This window comes from Homarus americanus, unplaced genomic scaffold, assembly GCF_018991925.1.
Source record: "Homarus americanus isolate GMGI-L3 unplaced genomic scaffold, GMGI_Hamer_2.0 scaffold25827, whole genome shotgun sequence".
NCBI classification, from domain to species: domain Eukaryota; kingdom Metazoa; phylum Arthropoda; class Malacostraca; order Decapoda; family Nephropidae; genus Homarus; species Homarus americanus.
This window is the reverse complement of record NW_024738300.1, coordinates 9,195,330-9,209,568: the sequence shown is the minus strand read 5'-3', so window position 1 is coordinate 9,209,568 and position 14,239 is coordinate 9,195,330. Positions and strand designations below refer to the sequence as shown.

General features: G+C 36.3%; 1 long non-coding RNA gene across 1 annotated transcript in view; it reads right to left on the bottom strand.

Moving 5' to 3' along the window:
• Positions 1-12,131, bottom strand: part of LOC121874019 — a 36,805-nt gene extending 24,674 nt beyond the window's left edge. Inside the window, exon 1 of the long non-coding RNA XR_006090330.1 lies at positions 12,001-12,131. This is a non-coding gene — a long non-coding RNA (uncharacterized LOC121874019). The remainder of the gene's footprint in view (positions 1-12,000) is intronic.
• Between the last annotated feature and the right edge of the window lie 2,108 nt (positions 12,132-14,239).

Sequence of the window (14,239 nt, the reverse complement as noted above, 5' to 3'; positions counted from 1 at the left end):
TCTATAATCCAACGTAGGCCTATGATCCACTTGAAGATGGATGTGCTTAGAGGAATGAATTGATGAACCATTATAACGAGGAGGGAGATGGGGAAGGGGAGAAAGGGGAAGGGGAGAAAGGGGGGGAAGGGAAGGAAGGGAGGAAAGGAGGGGAAGGGAAGGAAGGAGGAAAGGAGGGGAAGAAGGAAGGGAGGGGGGAAGGAAGGGAAGGAGAAAGGAGGGGGGAAGAGAAGGAAGGAGGAAAGGAGGGGGAAGTGAAGGAGGGGGGGAAGGGAAGGAAGGAGGAAAGGAGGGGGAAGAGAAGGAAGGAGGAAAGGAGGGGAAGGGAAGGAAGGGGGAAGGGAAGGGGGGGGAAGGGAAGGAAGGGAGGAAAGGAGGGGGGAAGGAAGGAGGAAAGGAGGGGAAGGGAAGGAAGGGAGGGGGGAAGGGAAGGAAGGGAGGAAAGGGGGGGAAGGGAAGGAAGGGAGGAAAGGAGGGGGAAGGGAAGGAAGGAGGAAAGGAGGGGGGGAAGGAAGGAAGGGAAAGGAGGGAAGGAAAGGAAAGGAGGGGGAGGAAAGGGAGGGGAGGGGGGAAGAACGGGGAGGGACGGGGAGAGGAAGGGAATGAGAGGAAGGAAAGGGAGGCAAGGAAGGGGAGAGGAAGGCAAGGAAAGGGAGGGAAGGAAGGGGAGGTAAACAACACGACCCTTTGGTAGTCAACTTAGTGTGATAACTGAGTGAGCGAGGTAAACAAACCCTTACATTATTATCTAAATTAAGAGAATAAATCAGCTCTCACGAAGCTTAGGAACCTCAGCTTAATTCACCTGGTGATTAAACACCCTAACCCCAACCTAACCTATTTCACCTAATGATTAAACACCCTAACGCTACTTATTATAGAGTGTTTGGTTAGGTTAGGTTGGCGTTAGGTTAGGTTAGGTTAGGGTGTTTAATCATTAGGTGAAATAAACTGGGATTCATAAGGTTCGTGCAATTGGTTCGAAACGTCAAAGAATATTCATTTGTCTCCCAAACTCGAAACAGGAAAATTTCTCCTCACTACACCAGCTCACGTGACCCAACGACATGACTAGATGTAATAAATTTATCCTACACACCATGTGAGTCATTAGCTAGGATAACAGTAGTTTTAAACACATACACTTTTATTCATTATTCCCACTTTACATTATATCACATGAATACTACTTATATTAATGGGAAAAAAAGGGATTATTTATTGATGGCGATGACTTAGTTCTTGAGTACAATATCATCGTACTCAGCGAAAGAGGTTAATTTATTGATGACGATGACTTAGTTCCTGAGTACAATATCATCGTACTCAGCGAAAGAGGTTAATTTATTGATGGCGATGACTTAGTTCCTGAGTACAATATCATCGTACTCAGCGAAAGAGGTTAATTTATTGATGACGATCACTTAGTTCCTGAGCACAATACCATCGTACTCAGCAGGTTAATGTACCAAAGAACCAAGTCATCATCATCAATCCTACTTAAATCCTACCTAAATCCCTTTAAGGCTAAGATTTATAGACTACACCCAACCCAGCAGTCACTCCCTCCCTCACTAACGACCATTAGAGTTGATCCCTCACATTATGACGACACTCCCTGACTCAGATGGTCACTCGTACAGTCACCTTGTCCTTGTGAGTTACTATGTTGTCGGCATTAATCCCAATAATAGCGTCGATAATAATAATAATAATAATAATAATAATAATAATAATAATAATAATAGCGATAATAATAATAATAATAATAATAATAATAATAATAGGATAATAATAATAATAATAATAATAATAATAATAATAATAACACCATACAGCAATTATCATTATCGTGTCATCACTATTACCAAATATTATTTTCATTTCCTATTATTATTATTATCCTCTATTCTTTCAACATTTCTTCCAGAGTGAGTCCAGACCGAAAGAAAACCTATATGAAACACTTCACAAGGATAATCTCCCTGTGTTCGTTTTTCCTCCAAGATACATATCCGGCGAAGGAGAAAAAAACTGGTTTAATCAATGATGAAGGCAATAATTATAGTTTTCTTTCGATAGTTCTTATGTTCATGGTGTAACTGGTGAACGAAAAGAAAAAATGGTTCGATTACGGTAATTAAGGTAAATGATCTGTGTTTAAACGTAGAAAATGTATAGTAAATCAACATATATTATTCTCTACTTTCCAAAAAAATGTTAATATACATCTTTTAAATTACTTTCTAGGTAGACTAATCTTATATTTCAGGAATATATCAACAAATGTTATCTATCTCCCAAGAATAACATCCTTTATCAATAAAATATCCCTGTCACTTAAATACGGTACCGTCTAATGTCTCTCTATATATAAAACTTAATAAATACCATCTCTATAATAACTATTTCCATTGATATATTAAGCTATAGTATCTACAAGAATAACTAACCTTATCTCATGTTATAGCTCTCTCTCTCTCTCTCTCTCTCTCTCTCTCTCGTACAAGGAAGATGCACAGTAAATATGTAATCACAGATGTCTGCAAATATTTACGTTTACATGTGAGTTACCTTTAAAATACTTAGGTTAGGTTAGGTTAGGTCGTTAAGTTAGATTATGTTAGGTCAGGTTAAGTTAGGTTAGGTTAGGTCGGTTGTTGTATGTTAGGTCAGGTTAAGTCAGGTTGTTAGGTTAGGTTATGTTAGGTCAGGTTAAGTTAGGTTAAGTTAGGTTAGGTTTACAGGATGAAGCTTTGATGATGTCGCACTTCAAGCTGGCACACGGCTGATGTATACAGGATAAAAGCTTCTTAATGGATGTCACTGTAGGATAAGTGAGGGTGTGGCTGTTCATGTAATTTGTTTCTATATTATCTAGATCGATGTTTTTTTGTTTTTGTTTTTTTAGTAAATTTGGACCAAACTTCTCATAGTTAAACTTACTACATCCAATAAAACTCATTTGAAAATAATTCAACCAATCCAACCATGTGCACATAAACCTGTGAAGTCGAACGTTATATATACACACACACACAATAAAAAATTATTCGGCACCCGTGTCATATTGTATCACGCCGTAAGGATGCCGAATAATTTTTTAGTGGTTGTACATCATGTCGCCAAAGCATCATGCCGTAGTAATATCTAAATTCGTTAACAGGAGCGAGCTTTTTAAAACACTGAGAGAGAGAGAGAGAGAGAGAGAGTTATGTAAACACCTAAATCCCCATCTCTAGTCCCCGAAACATACGAGAGAATACACTGCATACTTTCACACCCCATAAATAAATGTCTTCAAGTTCACCTTCGAAAACTAAAGAACCTGACTAATTCACCATCTGTCCCGAGTATCTGAACCACAGGGAGGAACACTACTGTACAGCCCGTGAGTGTAGTGACACACGTGGCACGTTATTACTCACCTGCTAACCTACATCTGCAGCTCCGGGGTGAAAGTCCTGCCACACCTGGTCAGTAATCACAACACGTGGTTCCATTGTTTACATAGAACCCAATTCCGTTACGTCTCCGTGTTGTTTACATACGGGATTTCTTTGTTACGCTCACGTGGTTTCATTGTTTACATTCGAGTCATTTCCGTTATGTCCACGTGTTTTGTTTACATACGGGATCTCTTTGTTATGCTCACGTGGTTTCATTGTTTACATTCGACAAATTTCAGTGTGGTCGTTTTGTCAGAACATCCAGACCCCACAGCCTGACACATAATATACGAGTATACTGGAATATCCTATGTTTACTGTATTTGTATATAGAAATAATGTCCGGGCGAATAGAATGGATCGAAATGGGAAAACAGATGAAATATTAAATGTAGACACTTAGCATCTAGACTATAACTGTATTTATTTATTATTTAATTAATTTATATAAGAGGTGTTATGAATTTATGTGAGCCTTCTTGGACTGGGGTGAGGTTGATTTATGTTATTCCATATCAATCAATCAATCAATAACCTCATTTGTATACGGGACCAACTTCTCGGAACTACACCAGCTTTCGTATCCAAGCGTCTGGTTTGTTGACATGTGTGACGTCATATTTACATGAAGCTGAGACACACACTAGCGGGTGCCAGCATCACCAGCATGACTCACCGTCTACACACACACACACACACACACACACACACAGACACACACACACACACACACGGCCACATCAAAGGTGCGGTGGCGCTCTGTTTCCAACGTGATGTAATACTTCCACTGAGTTGTCACACCTCACGTGATAGCCAAGTTAAGGAAAACTACAGATCCTCTTCAGAAGTCTGTCGACACAAGCTGACAGCCACAACCGCGATTGTTCTGGTTTGTATAATAATTTCAATGCAACTTTCCTGTCTTTCTCTTTTTATAAGTTCTAAAATCCTCCAGTGCTTCATATAAGAAATATACAGACATACGGTACATATACAGCGACTAAGTCCATTATACTTCACATAAAACAAGAGGTATTGTATAGAGGGAGAACAATACACGTTGTCCCAGTCCTCTATACCAGAGGATCGAGCACTGTACCGAGGAAGTACTCTAAAAATTGACCAACAAAAATAACCTCCACCTGAACCACAATTATGAGAACCGCAAGTTATTTTTAGCTGTACAAGTAAAAAATATTAATAAATAAATAAATAAAAATAAATACAAATAAATAAAACGACAGATAAAAAAATAATAATAATTAAAAAATACATATAAATAAAAATATATTTAAAAAAAACTGACTCAACACACACACATATGACCTCACAATGGCGTCAGAGTAGTGTTCAAATTAAACAACACAATTGTAACTCATTGTGTTCCTTGGTACTCAGTTAAGATAGTAACCTAATTAACTTAATCTACAGCCTAATACAGCAACAAGAGTTACAGTATTACCCGTAGTACCTATCATTAACAGTTGGGTTCAATAATAAGAAATTAAAAGTTTTCAGATAAACAAATTCTCACCACAGGATTTTTTTTAAATACATGGTTAACCTCTAAAGATTGTGTCGTGTACTGTATGTAAGCCCTAGCTAATGTTTGTCTGGCCAATAATAATAATAATAATAAATACAAATATAATAATAAAAGAAATAATAATAATAATAATAATAATAATAGGCCTTCGTTCCCAGGTAATGCACTTAGCAGTTGTTGTCTCCTTATGACAGTCTTCAACGTTAAATTTCTAGAGCATCGTTTGACCACACCACCTCAACGCACTGTCCTCACTAACAAGCACCAAATCAGGTCTAGACGATGAACCTCCACCACCCACCACACCAAAACAACACTATTTACCTTCTATCTTTTACACAAGCATCTGTACAATACTTCCATCAACAATACGAGAGAAGGCTGGGTTAATGAGTTATTCTCGAAAGATCTTTATGTTAATTCATATTCTCGTACTTATATCTTAAAATTCCGACGTCATTTAGGTCGCCATGTTTGTTTCATAAGCTAGTAAGAGACCCAGGCATGCATTCACTATCCCAGTAACATTAGTTTAACCGTTCGAAATATTAAGGACCAGACCCAGATGCGTAACAATGGAACAGTTTAATACTATCTCACACAGGCTATCCAGTTTCGGGGGGAATCCAACGCACGAAACTTTAGAAAATAAAATATTGGCCCAGGTGCTTAAAATATCCAGGGAATCCATTAGTATCGGAGAAACATAAATAAGTGGCTAACAGTGAGGCAGTGTGACAGTCTAAAGGAGAACACCGGGAAGGGGATACTGACCTATGAGATGAGGTGCAGGGCAGAGAACAAAGCAAAATCAACTACACAACTGTACATGAACAACATTTAATCACACTAAGTAAACACGTGTACATTAAAAGAATTGCCTGCGCCTAGATTAAAATACACTTAAACAAAATACAAATAATAATAATTAAAGAAACGTACAAAAAAAAAATAACAAAACGATAAAATATGAAACTGAGTTAAAGGAAATATATAAAGTGGTTATATTGATATTGTCAGGCGTCTAGATTTGTCGCAATCTGTCATCTACTGTCTTTTTCTATCAAACCAGAAAGGAAGAAAGAAAAGGAAGAAAGGAGAGAGAGAGAGAGAGAGAGAGAGAGAGAGAGAGAGAGAGAGAGAGAGAGAGAGAGTACTGAACTCCCTAACCATGACACAAGAACTACTCAAAGGTGATTGGTCAAATGGACGTCAATCCTAATGGGATCAAATCATAGACTAGACTGGAGGAGGGGAGGGGGGGGGGTGTCTAATACAATCAGGGACTGTATCAGGGTAGTGCAGGGCTTTATGAAACTCCACCCAGAGGAATAGACTAAAGCCAGCAGAATGGTATAAAGGTCTCGCCTCGGCTCCCTCGTCTCTGCAGGCAATATTCACCTCTCCTGAATATAGATGACCATCAGCCTCAAAGCTAACAAGACGCGTTGATTACCACCACAGCGTCTCCCCTACTAAAGAAGCTTCATCACCTCGCTGGTTATCTCCTATGAAGGCCCACTCACTTCTCTCGGGCATAATTTAAAAACTCATTTAAAACCAAAGGTAATTTTAAACGCTTAATTACCTACAAAGTATTTTTTTCATAAATATAATATGTGTTTAAAGACATAAAGCTACTCAGTCATAACAAAGTCTGTAAATTCATTTCAGGACAGCCTTAACAACTTTTGCAACACAAACTTTCCTACAACCTTATCAAAACTTATATTTCAAACCAATTTAAGGTAAAAAAATAACTTCATTAACTTTAAATCACCTACAACCATATAACAAATATTGTAGTTTATAAAAGAACAAAAACAGCAATGTAAACAAAGAACATACACTTCATTAAATAGTCTCATTAATGGATAAAAACAACCTGAAAACACTAATTACCTACAATTTCTCTAACATTGACATAATATACAACTCACTCTAGGAGAAAAAAAATTTTTAAGGATGACTGAGTTTAAAAAGCAAGAATACGAACACGAGCACAGTACAGGGTATAGCATCAATGCCAGCACTTCTCCCTGGAGTACAAGTAAACAACTTACGTGCCACTTGTTAACTACTCCCAGTTATGTGTGTATGCAAATTAGCAACAAGGCAATGTACACTTCACCTCAAGTGCTTGTGTACCCGACAAACAAAACGGAGGGTTGTCCACGCTGCATTCAGTATTGCAGTGCGTACACAAAGCAAATTAGCCTTTACTTATTAATACCGTGAAAAAAGTCAGGGAAGGCCAAGGAAAGGTTAATTAAGACTGGTATATACAAAGCTTACAAAACAAAATCGTTAAACTACAACTACTACCTTCACCTTCACGAAGAGATCCTGGAGCTGCTCATAACCCTACCCTGAGAATCACAAAAAAAAACCTTCACTGTCGACCATCAGCTCATTAAACAACAAAGGGAAGAACTTAGTTTAACTCCTGTACAAGAAGTTTGCTCGTCAATACTCGTGATAACTCAGAATTGTGATCACGTGGAGACTATATTATGACACTCAAAATGCTCATCCCTAGTCTGTCTTTTGTCCTACAGATCTTACGTCAGAAAGGAGACTCTACACGCCACTCAACAGATTATGCAAGTAACTGACACGGTAATCTGGCCGAGTTAAGCAGGCCATTTCGCCTTCTTGGTCTAGAATTTGGGTCATCCTCGTTTTACACGTAGTGACACAAATCACCACATACTGTAAGCAAACTAGAGATAGTTAAGTCATTGATCTTTAGTAACAAGCTACTCTATATAAACAGCGCAACAAGCTACCGGGATATGGAGTGCCCGAAGAAATGGATTATGACAGAATATCTGAATATTTGTCGATCACTTGTCTTCGAACCTTCATTTGGGTTGGATTCCTATGAAGGATATTTTTTGTTGTTTTTTTATGCAGGCGAAGTAAGGGAGGTTAACATGACAAGTGTGGTATACAAAGATCAATACAAATGATAAAGGCTGCCAGGTGAGTATGGATAAGAAAGGTGCATAATTTGATTGATTTGTAGTTAGTAATAGTTGATGTGACCCGGTGTTCACTTAGTAAGAGTTATCTACGCAAAATTAATGTCGCATAAAATATCAATAACATACTTATTTATTATTCCCACAATAAGATAAAAACCACCGAATCATTTGCGCGAATCAAACATAAAAATGATAACAGCCCGAGTAAAGTGTTTAAATAATAATAATAATAATAATAATAATAATAATAATAATAATAATAAAGAACGATAAAGAAATAAAAAAATAACAAAATCAAGAGTGAGAAACAATATAAGTATGTTGTGTTGTCAAAGTAAGAGAAACAATTGAGACCCTGCAATTGTGTGTAAATGAGGCAGAAAGTCAGATCAGCAACCTGGGACTTGGTCACACTTTTCGTGATGCCATATGGCAGCAGGGTCTACCATAGACAACACATTATGCTTCCAATATCTTCCCAGGCGGTAGTACCTCCCTGTTTGGTAGCTGCCTATTACCTACTACTTTATATACACACAACACTCCAAACTATACGATACATTCTTTTAAGGTAACACAAAATCTAGGGCAGGTTCTTAAAAAAAAAAAAAAAAAAAAAAAATATATATATATATATATATATATATATATATATATATATATATATATATATATATATATATATATATATATATATATATATATAAAAAAAAGAATGTTCCCAAACGCTTTCGTGTAATTCACATCTTCAGGGTTATCAGCATATACCCAGATCACGCGCTACAGTGATTTATTTGCATATATATATACATATATATATATATATAAACAAAAGACTTCTAATACCCGTGTTACTTTCTTTACATTACAACAAAGAACTGCGCCACTTCCTTGACAAATATGACAGACGGGCCATGCCGCTAATCCCCTGAAAATGACAACAGAATTGGTCCAATTTCACGTTGTCACCGAAAGACAAGGCTTCAATAAACGCTTGTTATTTACGGCTACAAATATATCCAACAAATTCTGACGAGTGTCGACTTATTGAGAATTGTTTCGCTATAAAAGAAGTAACAATAATTGGAAAGAAAATAGCAGGAAATGAAGGAAGAGGAGGGGAAAAAAATAACGGATAGGGAGTGGAAGCAGGATAGAGGAACAAGAAGAGATGAAAAGAGAAGAACAAGACAAGGAAAAAGGATGACAATAATAAAACAAAACGTTGACATGGACTACGATAAAAAGGAAAAAAACAAAATACAATAAAAACTAAAACAAGGTTAAAGAACATGAGGATATACAGTATATGAAAATGAGTAGCCTCTTGGCATTGAGTCTATTGACTGGTTTAAATAATATCTCAGCAGTGGGAAACATTTTTTTTTTTGCAGATAACGCCGAGATAATATCTTTGCCAATCGCCTATAGTCTCACATGGGAGTATTCTATAAGGATCTTTAATCTTCCTGTGTTATGTAAACGACATGCCCATTAGTGTATGCCGATGCAGTACTCTTTAGCGTCAGGTAAAGATCCAAATGATAGAGCTAACGAGTTATCATCTGTACCGTACTGAAGTCATGCAAACAGTAACTCATAGACAACAAATTATCCCTACATCTTGGAAACACTGAAGCAATATTATAGGAATAAAAAAGAAAACCCAATAAGGTAAACAAATTCTCTGTACAGTACTAAGTGGAGAAGAACTTATCTCAAGTGTAACCTCAGTGAAATACCTTTTGTTTGTTTGTCAAGTGAATTGATCGTAGATAATAGGTAATAAAAAGTAATGCCAAAAAATTACCCACAGAAATGTTTATACCTCAGCTGATTCCAGTAAGACCCTTTGCTTGGCGCTCATACAATGTCACTTGGACTATTCCTGTTCGTCATGATACACAGCCTTAATACAAAGGCTAAAATCGAAGCTAAGAAATTATCAAAACAAGGCGATGGGGTTCATTCTTAACACGAACACAGGAGTTCACGTTGGTCACGAAGTTCTCCAAACCCTGAACATGTTAAGTGTGGCAGCACCGGATCCATGCCGATGCAACAAATACACTTGCATCGCTCAACAAATTCTGACGGATACAAAGGTATCACATGTATCGGTCAAATAGTTGACCTATCGGTAAAGTAATCTCAATGTCAGTGTTAACTTGCATGGCCCACCAGCTGCTGTGCTGACCGTAGCTGTCACTTTCTGTACCCGAGTGGCAGGTTTTCTGATTTTCAACTCCCGATATCTCGGTTACGGGTAAAATGTGTCAAAGGTGTCATAGATGGAAATCGGCTTACTTTTGTCTGAACTTATCACTAGAACAATATATACAGTATATATATATATATATATATATATATATATATATATATATATATATATATATATATATATATATATATATATATATAGTATATATATATGTGTGTGTGTGTGTGTTTGTGTGTCCTCAACTATAAATTGATCAATTACCCTTCTATAGTTACCCTACCAAGATTTGCTGGCCTATACTCGTATATTACTCCTACAGTTTAATTTTCCCAACCTTCGTCCAACTGTCCCAAACTGTTTCTGTATAGGGTATTTATTTCGGTTTTAATTTCTATTTTAATACAGTACCACATTTTACGAGCAATCTTTATTATTATTAATATTTTTTTGCAACACTATCACTGAAATGGGGCGGTGGAAACCAATGAGTACTGAAATATTACGAGACAAAATTGGTCCTTCTTCATGGTAGTTACCGATTGTGCCTTCAAGAACAAAACTTACCATAACCTCTTATAAACCACACGCTCAAGTTTATATTGCCAAAATATCACCACCAATGAAAATAATTTTCTTTTGACAACAAAACACTCCTGTGTAACATATTTGCACCATTAAAGGAGTGAGAGGAATGGTATCTAGTCAACCCTCTGTCCACCTACACGAGCGCTAGCCTTCACATTTACTGGCGCGATCATCACGTTTTATGCTAGCCACAAAAAACACCAACATTCAAATCCTACATAATTGCAGCTGTTCGTCAAGCCTGACGATCCCACGTTAAGTTTGGCAACTTTTGACTAGACTAGTCTGCTTTAGAACCAGTCCGACCTACTAACCTGATTAGTCGCAATTCAAATTCAAAAGCCTGAGCAATGGGCATCACGTGGCCGAGACTTCCGCTGAGTGGCGGGACAGGCACATGAGTGAAATGTAATGTCTCCAGCGGACTTGTAATCACGACAAAAATTTGCTCTCCGTGATGAAACTGAATGACGGGAATGAGTCTCTGAACTTACTTACCCTGACTGTCATCTGGTGAGGGTGTGGTATTTTCTCTTGTTTGGGAGGGAGAGGAGTCGACCCTATTGTAATTCCTAACGTGAAATCGAAATCAAAGTAATTCGAAAAAAAAATTGTATAAAAATGTAATAGAATAAAATATTCTTATTTTTGTGTTCTTTATCTACCTCCCGATATAAATATTAATATAAAGTTCCGCGGATGTCCTCTGCCGATTCTTAACCTGTCACAAATTCAAACTTTGTAAGTAATATTAAGTCCAGCAATGCACTTTCATGTGATGCCAATGACTTCAAATTTCCAGCTAACCTAATCTATACTCATTAAGAGGCGTTTAGAATTGCTCGAATTGGTCAACACAAATATATAATGTGTTACCAGAATGAGCCCGGCAGGGCTCTTTGGTACAGTTGTAAAAATAAGCATTATAGCAAGTGGACAAAAAACTTGTCCGCTACATCAACAAGTTGTTTCCGCCACACTACACAAGGATACAATTACACGGCCGTTAAAATGTATACCACAGACATTACACATTCAAACACATTTCTACAAGACTATATCCATACAAACATATACAGTATATGATCAAAATATCATATAAAATTATGAATCATCTTTAACCAAGTTTACTAGCATCATATAAGCGAAAAGGTAAAGCTCTTTTAACATTTACTATTATCTCACATAGAACCATAATGAAGGGATACATACCTTAGTTCAGCTGATACTATGGAATTAATAAAATTATTTGTGTGTAATTCCGTCAATAGGATCGGGGTAAGAACATAATCAGTCAATAATTATAGAGAGCGAACCCATCGAACGGCCATCCTGTCCGCACCCATCAAGCCACACTGACCCGCGAAAACATGATGATAGGAAAGAATATGTCACGGAAGAAATCTCCTCAAAATAGTCTTGCAAGCTATTTTTATTAAAAAATATATAATTTAACGATATAAATAAATATAATATATATAAATACACTCCTTTCGTGTATCTACATAATATAAATCTGAGTAATAACATTAGAGTTTTCCATCTAAATTTCTCGCAGGCAAGAGAGCATGCGCTCCTTGAACCCGCGAAATTTGTCCCCAGAGAAATCCAGCGATTTTCTTGCTTGTTGGTTATACTAATTGAATTCAGGTCTAATAAAGATTCCCAAAGAAGGATCATCGTAAGCTAAAGGATAATTATTCACGAGCATTTCATGATGAAATATACCGGTACTGTATACCTATTACCTAATTGGCATAAAGGCGACCATAACTACAATACTAGCCACGTCGAGGGCAAGGGGCTGTTATGTGGCCTGTGTAGTGCCCTCCGTTGATTTTAATATTCCTGTTAAGAAAAACAAGTGGATAAAATAAAGGATGGAGAAAAAAGAAGAAGAATTAGGAGAATTTACGACACACAACTGGAATCTACTGATAAAAATATGTAAATGAAACGAAGAGAATAAAAGTATGTGATCCAAAGTATATAATGGTGTAGTTTCGTGTTATAATCATTAGTAATGGATAATGCATAAAATCGCAAAAGGAATCATCCGAAGATTAACCTCTAGCCGTTTTATCTTACGCTGTTTAGGGGAGGGGTAGAATGGGATAAGTTAAGTTAAAAGTTAGATGGTTAATCTTAAGGTAAAATAAGCTGGGGGTCTAATCTTTAGGCGATCCGTTATGTTGACGTGAGTTTATATAATAGAAATATATAATGTATGCGTATTTAAATGGATCTGGTCCTGTTTCTATTTAAAATATATTAAAGTCACTAAGGCACCAATATCAGGTACACATATTTACCATTAACGCCTGCAAATGTTTTTAACTGATGCGGAAACCAGGATTGGGATTCACACATGGTCGTACGATGAATATTTCTTGTAAGTGGAGATGTTATAATGCATCTAACCTAACCTAACAAAAAGAACCATCAGAGTTGTAATGAGACTACCTTAACTAGATGCACTGTACATCCACTTGACACCACTTAGAAGATAAATTGAAATTCGTGTGTAATGAATGTCAAAATTTAAGGGTTACGTAAATCAAAATCCACTTGTGATGAGAAATTTAAGAATTAGTAGTTTTTATTATTATTTAGGTTTTAAATGTATATATCATGACTCAATTTTCAAGGGTTAGGTAAGGTAAATTAAAATCCATATTGAAATTCACGCGAAGACTGAATATAAGGTAATGTTTTTTTCTATAATGAGCCATCAAGCCTATGTGACCCCACACTCACTCATAAGGTTTGAGAGTAAACTAAAGTTCCTATGTTAAAGGTGAATTTAAGGAGTAGGTTTTATTACATTAGGGTTTATTAATTAAAATACAAATGTTATGACAGGTAAGATTTTTTAACTAAAATCTATATAGTTAGGTAAGATTTATCAATTAAAACCTATATCCTGACCAGACTTAAGAGTTGAGTAAGATTTGTAAGTTAAAATCTGATAAAAAAAAGTAGGAAAGGTTAGGTAACGATTAATTAGGTTAAAACTTCACTAATTAAATAACACAGAAGTAAGGGTGGGATTTAACAGTATATCATTAAATATGACTCTTCATAAAATTAGAGTTTGTCTTTGATAATAAAAAGTTAAATAAAATTGTAAAACTGTGTGATTGATTGATTCTGTTTAGTTAGGTTAGGATATGTTAGGTTAGGTTATAATATCACCACTATATATATACATATAATGTTTCCTCACCTAATTTAACTTAATCTAACCCAATCTAACCTAAACCTATCTAAACCTAACCTAGCCTTACCTAATCAAACCTAATCTAATCTGGCCATTATAGTAGAAGACATAATTAGATATGGGTATTTTTATGTAATGGTAATGTCAGACAAAAACAAGGCGATTTTCTTCTAAGACACTTCTGCCGTATTTTACCACCGATATCGTGAAATGAAAAACAGAAAACAAATT